Here is a 12,466-nt window from a genome sequence, read left to right on the forward strand (position 1 = left end):
AAACTTTGGAGTCTGGTTTAGAAGAATTGGAATTTCCCAGTCAGGGATCCTTCTGTTTCTTTCTCCCTTCCCTCTACTGCTTAGTATCTTATTAGACCCATAATCAGGAACTATGCCCCCCCCCCCATGAGTAAATCCTGTTGGTGACATTCTTGTAGACACAGACCCTTGTTCTAGGTTTCTTGAAAAAAAGAAATGTAACAAAGATTCATTATATGGAATTTGTGGGACATTTTTGTGAATAGCTCATCTATTGATTGTGCAAAGCCATAGAAAGGGATTGGTAGAAGAAATTCTCACAGATGGATAGGTAATAATTGATAAATAAACTAGATTCCAACACGTTTTTTTTTCAGTATAGTAAATTTGTCAAGCTCTTTAAATTATAGTACTTAATTTTTGGGGTTGTATGCTCATAATTCAGAGCTAGAAGGATGAACTCATCTAAACTCTTTCATTTCAAAGCTAAGAAAACTAGGACCTAAAGAGTTTGAGTTTCCTGCCAGAGGTGAAAATGGTAAAGTCAGGTTCCTTGATTCTACAGCTAGCACTTTTCCCTTTGAACTGACTTTTTTTCTAAAAGGCTTTTATCCTAGACCTTTATACATTTTTTTGGTTATGTACATTAAACCACTGAAGTTATATTTAATTATTGCTGTTATGATTTTGAAATTCCGTTGGTCTTAAAAGTGCTTTGTATAGTATCAGTAATAGAAGAGTGTTAAGGATATATGTATGAATTTTTTTTAGAGGTTGTTTTGCAAAGCAATGGGATTAAGTGGCTTGCCCAAGGCCTCACAGCTAGGTGATTATGAAGTGTCTGAGGCCAAATTTGAGCTCAGGTACTCCTGACTCCAGGGGCTGGTGCTCTATCCACTGAGCCACCTAGTTGCCCCATTGATGTGTATGAATTTTAAAGAAAATTTTATTGAATACTGAGAGGGTGAATTTCATAGTGGATAGAGACCCAGCCTTGGCTTTAGGAAGACCTGAATTCAAGTTCTGGCTTTGATACATATGGTCCTCATACTTCTTGGCAAATTACCTAACCTTTTGTACCTCAAACAACTCTCCAAAATTGAATTACAAACAGTTCTCATTTGCATTGATGGGGGGGGGGGTTATGTAATGACAGGTCTGGACTATTCTCTCCTCCAGAAATCTTCACATACCAAAATATTTCATTTTTTTTGTTAAATTATGAAAGTTCATATAATATTTTGCTTATATTTTATATTGCAAAAACATTTTCAAGCAGCAGTTAGAATTGTATTGGTTAAATGTAGCCATTACTTAATTAGAAATTCACTTCTAATTTAATATATAGAATTTCCTTAAAAGTACAAAGTGTGGGGGGGGGGGGGCGGCAGCTAGGTTGTACAGTGGATAGAGCACCAGTCCCTGGAGTCAGGAGTACCTGAGTTCAAATCCGGCCTCAGACACTTAATAATTACCTAGCTGTGTGGCCTTGGGCAAGCCACTTAAGCCCATTGCCTTGCCAAAAAAAAAAAAAAACCAAACCTAAAAAAAAGTACGAAGTGGGGCAGGCTGCAAGTCATTATAAAATATTCCATGTTAGAATAGTACTTTCAAAGTTAACTATAAGTGAAACAAAACAATTTGGTCACATAGCTGATCCCCATGTGTCAATTAAAGCAATATTTAAAATTTTTAAAAATTGTCATAGCTTTGAGGAATGTACTTTAGTATTTAACTTGATATGATATGAATTTATTTTTTCTTCCTCCTTTCATTTAGATCTGTCCTTTCAGAATGATTTTTGCTATGAATGAACTAAAACCATTTCATGATGACTGTTGTGATTTTCAAGGATTTTTATAGGAAACAATTCCTTATATTGTTAGATATTTGTCTTTTCCAGATTCTGGAATGCATGTGTAAGCAAACATCTTCAAATTGTAGAAACCAGAGATTTAATACTGGATTGTTCTTTAAATTTTTTTTTGAAATTGAAAAGTAATAAAATACATTGACTTATATTTTTGATTGTGTTGTTGATAGGCTGTTGAATTTTAAGTCTCTATATCATCTTCTGATCAATTAATCATCTTTTAGGATCTCTTGAAAAAAGGCTAGGTTGAATTTTTTTTTTTGGCAAGGCTATAGCCTTGTTAAGGGTTAAGTGGCTTGCCCAAGGTCACACAGCTAGGTAATTATTAAGTATCTGAGGCCGGATTTGAACTCAGGTACTCCTGACTCCAGGGCTGGTGCTCTATGCACTGTGCCACGTAGTCACCCCTTAGGTTGAGTGTTTTGATTGAAAAAGGTTCTCTAATTAGTTAGGATCTGATAGAAATTAAGGTTGCCACAAACAGTAGAGATTGAATTTGTGCTATACACATTTTATGAAGTAACTAAGAATCTTGGTACTGGCTTATTCATTACCTCTATTGAGGTAAAACTTTCTTTTAAAACGTTACTGATAATCTTTTATTTTTACTTTACCTTCATTTTCTAATACATCCCTCCTTCCTCTATCCAGAGCACTACCCCTTATGACAAGGAATATATAAAAAAAGGGAAAAAAGTAGTCTAGTAAAGCAAATCAATATATCAGCTTAGTTTGACATGTTTCCCACCCATAGCCCCAACATTTGCAAAGAAGGGAGGGAATTGAATTCCCATAAAAATTATTCTCATTAAGAATTCCCATTCTTCCTTAAGGGGCCAAACTTGGTCATTATAATTACAAAGAATTGGTTTTAATTTCCTTTTTTCTTTCTTTTTTTTAAAATAAATTTTCCACTTATGGTTTAATTATCATGTATCTTGTTTTCCTGGTTCTTCTTGCTACACTATATATCATTTTATATAAGTCTTTCCATGTTTCTCTGTTTTATATTCATTGTTTCTTAGGACATAATAATCTCTCCTCAGATTTGTGTCACATTTGGTTTAGACTTTCCCCAGTTGATGGACATCTGTTTGTTTTCCAATTCTTTACTACAAAATGTGCTGCTCTAGATTTTTTTTCCTATATTAGAACTATTTTCCTCCTCTCTTTGATTTTAGCTATACTTTAGGGATTTTTAAAGCAGCAGAATCTCTTACTCTATATAGACATTTAGGCTTCTTAGTATATGTATATCCTCAATTTTGGTCATCTAGGTTGTTCAGTGAATAGAATGACCTGTCTGAAATCAAGAAGACTTTAGTTCAGATCTGTCTGCAGACACTACTTGGTCACATCATTTAGCCTCTGACTCAGTATCCTCATCCGTTTAAAAGACCCAAATCCTGCCTTTCAGGGTTTGAGGCACTATTTCTAAAGCCCTTAGCACCTTGCCTGACCTGTAGTAAGACTATCTAAACATTAACTATTCTCATTATTTTCACATTACCAGAATGGTTGGGCTTGTTTCTAGTTCCACAGTTCTGTAATTAGTGGACCTGATGTTCACAGTTCTTCCACATTAACTCTTACCATCTTCTCTTACTTTTTTCCAGTTTGCTGGCTATGAGGGAAAACCTCAAGAATTGTTTTATTTATATTTTTTAAATATGATTTAGAAAACTTTCATATACTTGTTAATAGTTTTCAAGTTTTCTTTTGTTTCTTTTGGCTTTTAATTGGGGTATCTTAGCATTCCTTTTTTTAGTTTTTTTTTTTTTTTTTTGCAAGGCAATGGGGTTAAGTGGCTTGCCCAAGGCCACACAGCTAGGTAATTATTAAGTGTCTGAGACCGGATTTGCACCCAGGTACTCCTGACTTCAGGGTTGGTGCTTTATCTACTATGCTACCTAGCCGCCCAGCATTCTTTTTTTTTTTTAAATTCATGTATTTAGAATTTTACGATTTTTCCCCAAATCTTGCTTCCCTTCCTCCACCTCCCACCGAAGGCAGTCTGTTAGTCTTTACATTGTTATACATTGATCTAAGTTGAATGTGATGTTGAGAGAAATCATATCCTTAAGGAAGAAAAATAAAGTATAAGAGATAGCAAAATTATATAATAAGATAATTTTTTTAAAATTAAAGGTAATAGCCTTTGGTCTTTATTCAAACTCCATAATTCTTTCTCTGGATACAGATGGTATTCTCCATCGCAGATACTACTCCAAAATTGTGCCTGATTGTTGCACTGCTGGAATGAGCAAGTCCATTAAGGTTGATCATCACCCCCATGTTGCTGTTAGGGTGTACATTGTTCTGGTTCTGCTTATCTTGCTCAGCTTCCCTGAATTCCAATCCCTATTGGTTTCTAATTGAACAATAGTGTTCCATCACATAGATATACCACAGTTTATTAAGCCATTCCCCAATTGATGGATATTCACTCAATTTCCAATTCTTTGCCACCACAAACAGGGCTGCTATAAATATTTTTGCCCAAGTGATGTTTTTACCCTTTTTTTTTTTATCATCTTTTCAGTACTGGTATGGACCCAGTAGTGGTATTGCTGGATCAAAGGGTATGCACATTTTTGTTGCCCTTTGGGCATAGTTCTAAATTGCTCTCCAGAAAGGTTGGATGAGTTCACAGCTCCACCAACAATGTAATAGTGTCCCAGATTTCCCACATCCCTTCCAACATTGATCATTATCCTTTCTGGTCATATTGGCCAGTCTGAGAGCTGTGAAGTCATACCTCAGAGATGCTTTAATTTTCATTTCTTTAATAATTAGTGATTTAGAGCAATTTTTCATATGACTGTGTATTGCTTTGATTTCCTCATCTACAAATTTCCTTTGCATATCCTTTGACCATTTGGCAATTGGGGAATTTTTTTTTTTTTTGAAAATTTGACTCAGTTCTCTGTATATTTTAGAAATGAGTCCTTTCTCAGAAATACTAATTGTAAAAATTGTTTCCCAGTTTACTGCATTTCTTTTGATCTTGATTACATTGGTTTTGTCTGTGTAAAAACTTTTTAAATTTAATGTAATCAAAATTATCTAGTTCGTTTTTAATGATCTCCTTCTCTTCCATGGTCATAAACTGCTTCCCTGTCCATAGATCTGACAGGTAAACTATTCCTTGATCACCTAATTTGCTTATAATATTTTTTTTTATGTCTAAATCCTGTATTCATTTTGATCTTATCTTGGTATAGGGTATAAGGTGTTGATCTAATTCAAGTTTCTGCCATACTTCCAATTTTCCCAACAATTTTTATCAAAGAAAGAGTTTTTATCCCAGTAGCTGGACTCTTTGGGTTTATCAAACAGCAGATTACTGTAATCATTTCCTGCTATTGCACCTAGTCTATTCCACTGGTCCACCACTCTATTTCTTAGCCAATACCAGACAGTTTTGATGACTGATGCTTTATAATATAATTTTAGATCTGGTAAGGCTAAGCTGCCTTCTTTTGCACTTTTTTTCATTAAATCCCTGGAAATTCTCGACTTTTTTATTTCTCCATATGAATTTACTTACAATTTTTTTCTAACTCATTAAAGTAATTTATTGGAATTTTGATTGGTAGGGCATTAAACAAGTAGTTTAATTTTGGTAGAATTGTTGTTTTTATTATATTAGCTCAACCTATCCATGAGCAGTTGATATTTGTACAGTTATTAAAATCTGATTTTATTTATGTGACAAGTGTTTTATAATTGTTTTCAAAAAGTTTCTGAGTCTACCTTGGCAGGTTTTTTACTTTGTCTGAAGTTATTTTGAATGGGATTTCTCTTTCTAGCTCTTTTTGCTGCATCTTGCTAGTTATATATAGAAATGTTGAGGATTTATGAGGGTTTATTTTATATCCTGCAACTTTGCTAATGTTGTTAATTATTTCTAGTAGTTTTTTAGATGATTTTTTTTGGGTTCTCTAGGTATACCATCTTGTATTCTGCAAAGAGTGAGAGTTTTTCCCAATTCTAATTCCTTCAGTTTCTTTTTCTTCTCTTATTGCTGAAGCTAACATTTCTAATACAGTATTGAATAGTAGTGGTGATAATTGGCATCCTTGTTTCACCCCATCTTATTGGGAATGCTTCTAGCCTATCCCCGTTGCATATAATGCTTGTTGATGGTTTCAGATAGATACTGCTTAATTATTTTAAGGAAGAATCCATTTATTCCTACACTCTCTAGTTTTTAGTAGGAATGGGTGCTGTATTTTGTCAAAAGCTTTTCAGCTTCTATTGGTAGAATCATATGATTTCTGATAGATTTGTTTTGGATATAATTAATTATACTAACAGTTGCCCTAATATTGAACCAACCCTACATTCCTGGGATAAATCCTACTTAGTCATAATGTGCTATCCTAGTGATAGCTTGTTGTAGTCATTTTGCTAAGATTTTATCTAAGATTTTTGCATCTATATTCATCAGGGAGATAGGTCTATAATTTTCTTTCTCTGTTTTAACTCTTCCTGGTTTAGGTATCAGCACCATATTGGTGTCATAGAAAGAGTTAGGCAGAATTCCATCCTGACATATTTTGCTAAAGAGTTTATATAAAATTGGAAGCAATTGTTCCTTAAATGTTTGATAGAATTCATTTGTGAATACATCACCCTGGAGATTTTTTCTTAGGGAGTTCAATAATGGCTTGTTGAATTTCTTTTTCTAAGATTGCTTTATTTTGATATTTAATTTCTTCTTCATTTAACCTGGGCACGTTATATTTTTGTAAATATTTGTCCATTTCATTTAGATTATCAAATTTATTGACATAGAGTTGGGCAAAATAATTCCATATTATTTCTTTAATTTCGTCTTCATTAGTGGTGAGTTCACCTTTTTCATTTATGATACTAGCCATTTGGTTTTCTTTTCTTTTTTTTAAGTCAAATTTACCAGAGATTTATTAACTTTTTGTTTTTTTTTCATAAAACCATCTCTTGGTTTTATTTATTCAGTAGTTTTCTTGCTTTGATTTTATTAATTTCTCCTTTAATTTTTAAAATTTCTAATTTGTTATTTAATTGGGGGTTTTTAATTTGTTTTTTCTCTAATTTTTTAGTTGCATATTTAGTTCATTGATTCCCTCTTTTCTTTAATTTATGCATGTAAACATTTAAAGATAAACTATATCCCCTGACAGCCGCATTGAATATATCCCATATGTTTTGATATGTTGTTTCATTATTGTCATTATCTAGGATGAAATAATTAATTCTTTCTATAACTTGTTTGATCCACTCATTCTCTAAAATGAGATTATTTAAGTTTCCAAGTAGTTTTTGGTATCTTAGAATTCGTAATGGCTTTTCCATTGAATGGCAAATGACAAGCTAGCATCTTAACCTTTTTTTAGAAATGAGTCTGAATACTTTAGAATTGTAATCTTTGCTACTTTTGTAACCTTTGTTATTTTGTAACTTTTTGAGCACATTTCACAAATACATATACACACACACACACATATACATTTTATATATACACTTAAAATCAGAGCTGGTGTTTATATACAATAAATATAGCATTTTAAAGTTTATACCTACATGCCTCATCTGAATATGTGCTTTTATTATCTCCATTTTACAGATGAGGAAAATAAGCCTGAGAAAAATTAAATTCCTAGCTTAATTAGAGTCTTGCAGCTAGTTATTGTCCAAGGTAGAATTTGCCTCTTCATGCTATTCTAAGTCTGTCCCCTTGTATTCTCTTGTTTAATTAACTCTTCAACTTCATCCTGACCACTCTCATGCCTTGCCAACTCTCACCACTATGGTTTTGCTGATATTTTTATGTCTTGTTTAAAATACTATCTTTTCCCTGACTTAATACTCATCCATTCTTTACAGACTGGATTAATTCTTCTCACTTTTAAGAAGACATCATTTATACATTTTCATTGATTCTTTTCTGGTTCTTAGAATGTATGTATTGTGTACATGTAGCATACTGCACAAATGACCTGTTGCATATAACTGAAGTTTCCTAATACATTCTTCATCTTAATTTGATAACTTGTAGATGCTATGAAAAAAAAATCCTTTAGAATGGGAAATAAGAACTCGGGAAGTCAAAGAATGTAATCATATTGGGGGCTGAAACTCATTTTTCTCTTTTTTTATCTTTACCTCTTAGCTTGGCATATAATGAACATGTAAAGATTTATAGAATTGAAAATCTGCTATGTTGACTTTCTATATTATCTCAGGCACAGTTATAGCTAAGCTGGAACATTCTTGGCCCAAGCATAAATGGAGAGCTAGCCTTAAAAACTGATTGCAAATTTGGAGACCACTGGAAAAAGGAGGGAAGATAATGGAAATGCAGAGGCCTTTATAGACATGCTTGACTGGCTTTCACTTTTTTCTTTGATTGAGGAGAAAAATAATGATTGAGAGGTAGAAAGAAAATTTATGGATTCTTCTAGTTTGTAGTTTTTTGTTGTGTTGTTGGGTCCTACTTTTTGTGACCCCATTTGAGATTTCTTGGCAAAGATCCTGAAGTGGTTTCCTTCTCCAGCTCATTTTACAGATGAGGAAACTGAAACAAACAGGTAAAATGACTAATCAGTGTCTGAGACTGTATTTGAACTCCTCTGACTCCAGGTCTGGTACTGTGCCCTCCCTAGCTCTCCACTTAGGGTTGTGATTTTATTATTTTATTTCCTAAAAGGCTTATTTATGTCATCATATGCAGGATTTTTAACATTTGTCAAACTCCTTTTCAAGTTTTTCAATTTTCCTCATCTTTTTACTAGGTTTACATGTTTTTCATTAACCCAAAGGAATTTAATAACAACTTCAGATTTTCAAAAGGAACATGTGAATACTGAGAGTTAACTTTTATAACTAGAATCAGTTATGATGAAATATAACCAAAACTTGCTGATGCACGTTTTAGAAGAGATTAAAACAAAATCAGGAGTAAATCTCTTTGTGTAGAAAACCCCACCCAAGGGTAATCTTTTGTCCTAGAACCTAGGATTTAGAATTAAAACACTTTTAATAATTTTACAGTGAGATCTTAAATGGAATTGTAAGTGCATTTTTAGGAGACCTGCCACTGCTTTTTTAATTTGTCTTATATTACTGATCATTAGGAAGCCTTCATTAGGTATTTTTGTTTTAAATGCATGAAATTTGTTGGCTGATTTGGAGGACTCTTCCATTTAGTTTATTCATTCCTTTGCCAGAACTTGTCTTTAAGGTAAAAAAAAAAACAAACACTGAGGATTTGTTAGCAATTGCACTTGCATTATTAAAAGGGTCATTTGGGAGAAGAAGTGAAATAATCTTCAAAATGAATTTGGGGTATTATTAAGTATGTTGTAGACATTTAAAGCAACAGAAGAATTATTTTTGTTCAGGTACATTGTATTTGGGCGAAGAGAGAAAAGGGGTGAAGTTAGGGATTGGCCTATTTTTATTTTGCTGTTTTGATTATGTTGTTAATCATTTCAGTTGTATCTGACTCTTTGTGCTCCTATTTTGGGGTTTTCTTGGCAAAAATCTAGTGGTTTGCCATTTCCTTCTCCAGTTCATTTTACAGATGAGGAAACTGAGGTAAATAGGATCACATAGCTAGTGTCTGAAACCATATTCCCAAGTTTCTTATACCTACCTGCTTTTTGGAGGGTGAATGGATTGACCTCATCCTTGAGGCTTGGGGGTGGGGTGGGGACTTGTTAGGAAAATGAGGAGATTTGATTTGAAGTCATGGGATCATTGATTTCAAACTGGAGGAGACCTTCATTCATCCAGTCTAAATTTCTCATTGTACAAAGGAATTAGATATTGAATCAAATTCGATATAATTATAGTTAATATTTTGTACTTTTTTTTTTAGGCTTTTGCAAGGCAAATGGGGTTAAGTGGCTTGCCCAAGGCCACACAGCTAGGTAATTATTAAGTGTCTGAGACTGGATTTGAACCCAGGTACTTCTGACTCCAGGGCTGGTGCTTTATCCACTGCACCACCTAGCCACCCCAATATTTTGTACTTTACAAAATTATTTCTTCATCCAGTTTTGTAAGATGACATCATTATTATATATTTATAAATAAGGAAACAGAGGGTCAATGAGGTGTATTTGGGTTGTTTGGCCCGGTTACATGACTAATGTCAGGTCTGTACTTGAACTTGAATTTTAAGAGTTTAGCTCCAGTGATCTTTACAGATTAGATGTGAGAGAACAAGAGATACTGTAGAAATAAAATGGACTAGACTGGATAATGGATTCTGAAGGACAGGAGAGTCAAAGATTCCACCAAGGTTGGCTCTTCTGTAACAGATAACCATTTCTATCCATTTTCCTCTTCAGCTTCCTTTTCTGTGTTCGTTTCCTTTTAGAGTGTAAACTCTTTGAGGGCAGAGACTAGGTTTCTTGCTAAGGTAGTTAATAATGTTTATTGTAATGTTTATCCTTCATTTTTGAGGAGAACTATGACATCAGGGAGGTGATGCCATGACAAGCACATGAATTGGATTTGAGGTGAAGCTGTGCTATAACCAGCCTCACTTTCTCCTCCAGAGTCATCTGAGTTCAGTGGCCAGTTATGAATCAGGACAACTAGAGATGGCCCTTGGATGCGAGGCAGTCAGGATTAAGTGACTTGCCAAAGGTCTAGCATTGCATCTGAAACCAGGTAAAAGCTTAAGAAATTTTAGTTCACTAACTGACTGGGGGGAACACTGCTTAAAAATTAGGTTTGGAGAAAAAAAATATAAATTGAGTTTAAGTGCTGGTTAGGTATAGAAAGTCAACCTTTACTGAAAGACTTTATTAAAGTTAGATAAGGAGCAAAGAACTTAATAAAATATCACTTGGTGTGTTAAACATTCTGAACATGAACTTTGTAACTTTTGAAGCATCTCAGAGGTGGAAAGAGTCTCACAAATTTTCAAGCTGATCTATCCTTGAGTAAGAATGTTGTTCAGCCTTCTTCCCACCTCACCCCCCTCTACCTGATAGAGAGAAACTCATTACTTCTTGAGCTATCCCATTCCATTTTTGGTTGCCTTCTTGTTTGGAAGGCTTTTCTTACAATGAGCTAAAATATATCTCCATGTAGATTCAGCCCATTACTCTTTTTTAAAAAAATAATTATTTATTTTTCCAACTACATTTCCAATCATTTTTTTTGCAAGGTTTTGAGTTTCACATTTTTCTCCCTCCCTCCCTCCCCTTTCCTCTCCCCGACAGGAAGCAATCTAATATAGGTTATATATATGTAATCATGCTAAACATAGATCCATATTAATTTTTGGGAAAGAAGATTCAAATCAAAACGGGAAATATATTAAAGAGAAATAACATAATACTTAAGATAACTTTGAAAAATTCAAGGTAGTAAACTTTGGTCTGCATTTAATCTCTGAGTTCCTTCTCTGGGTATGGATGCTGTTTTCCATCATAAGTCTTTTAGAATTGTCTTTGATTGGGGCGGCTAGGTGGCGCAGTGGATAAAGCATCGGCCCTGGAGTCAGGAGTACCTGGGTTCAAATCCGGGCTCAGACACTTAATAATTACCTAGCTGTGTGGCCTTGGGCAAGCCACTTAACCCCATTTGCCTTGCAAAAACCTAAGGAAAAAAAAAATAATTGTGTTTGATTATTGTTCTAATTGATAATTGATCATCACCCCATGTTGTTAGTGTGTACAATGTTCTTCTGGTTCTGTTCACTTCATTCAGTACTAGTTCATTCATTTCTTTCCAAGCTAATCTGAAGTCTTGTCCCCGTGATTTCTTATTGAACAATAGTGTTCCATCACATTTACCACAGTTTGTTCAGACATCCTCAATTGGTGGGCATTCCATCAATTTCCAATTCTTTGCCACCATGAAAAGAGATGTTATAAATATTTTTGTACATGCGGATTTATTTATTCTTTTGTGTGGGATGCAGACCTAGTAGTGGTGTTGCTGGTGTGCGTAACCATTACTAATTTTGCTTTCTAGTATCAAACAACAAGTCTTGTCCTTCTTACACTCAGAAGCCCTTCAGATGTCTGATATCCTCTCAGGTGTTGCCTTGTATCATAGTCTAAATCAATATGTACAGTACCCAAAAAGTTTTTATTATCCCCTTTTCTGAATAACAAAAAGTGACTCCTAGAACTGATAAGGCACAGTTAAGTGGAATTAGATTTAGCAGACTGTTTTATTGTCATTTTATAGGTGAGACACAGAGGTCAAGTTATTTTTCCAAGGTTACCAAGCTATTTAAAGTCTGAGGAAGGATTATATGTGGAATGTCTGCCTGGGAAATATCCTACTTTTTGACAGAGTTTTTGACAGCTGAGACTTCAAGATTTCTAGTTTAGTAGAAGTGTATATTAATTCTGACTCTTTTTGTAATGAATTGAGTTCAACTATATTGAGGGCTGGAAATTTTGATCTGGGGAGGCAAGATTAGGTAAGTAGGTAATTCTTGAACATAAAACATTTTTCAGGGCATAAGGGTCCTCTGTCCTTGATGAGTAAATGGTTTATTTTGAAATCATATCTACTTCTCCCTCAGGGAACTTTGGAAAGTTTCTAATTGCAAAAATTTGAAAATAATACCTCACATTATAGGATTTTATTTAATTC

The 12,466-nt window shown here is 34.0% G+C and overlaps 1 protein-coding gene across 7 annotated transcripts in view; it reads left to right on the forward strand.

Annotated features, from left to right (window-relative positions):
- ARHGEF7 (Rho guanine nucleotide exchange factor 7) overlaps nucleotides 1-12,466 on the forward strand; it is a 314,501-nt gene that overhangs the window by 43,270 nt on the left and 258,765 nt on the right. The gene's annotated exons all lie outside the window — the stretch shown is intronic.

This window comes from Macrotis lagotis, chromosome 6 (assembly GCF_037893015.1).
Source record: "Macrotis lagotis isolate mMagLag1 chromosome 6, bilby.v1.9.chrom.fasta, whole genome shotgun sequence".
NCBI classification, from domain to species: domain Eukaryota; kingdom Metazoa; phylum Chordata; class Mammalia; order Peramelemorphia; family Peramelidae; genus Macrotis; species Macrotis lagotis.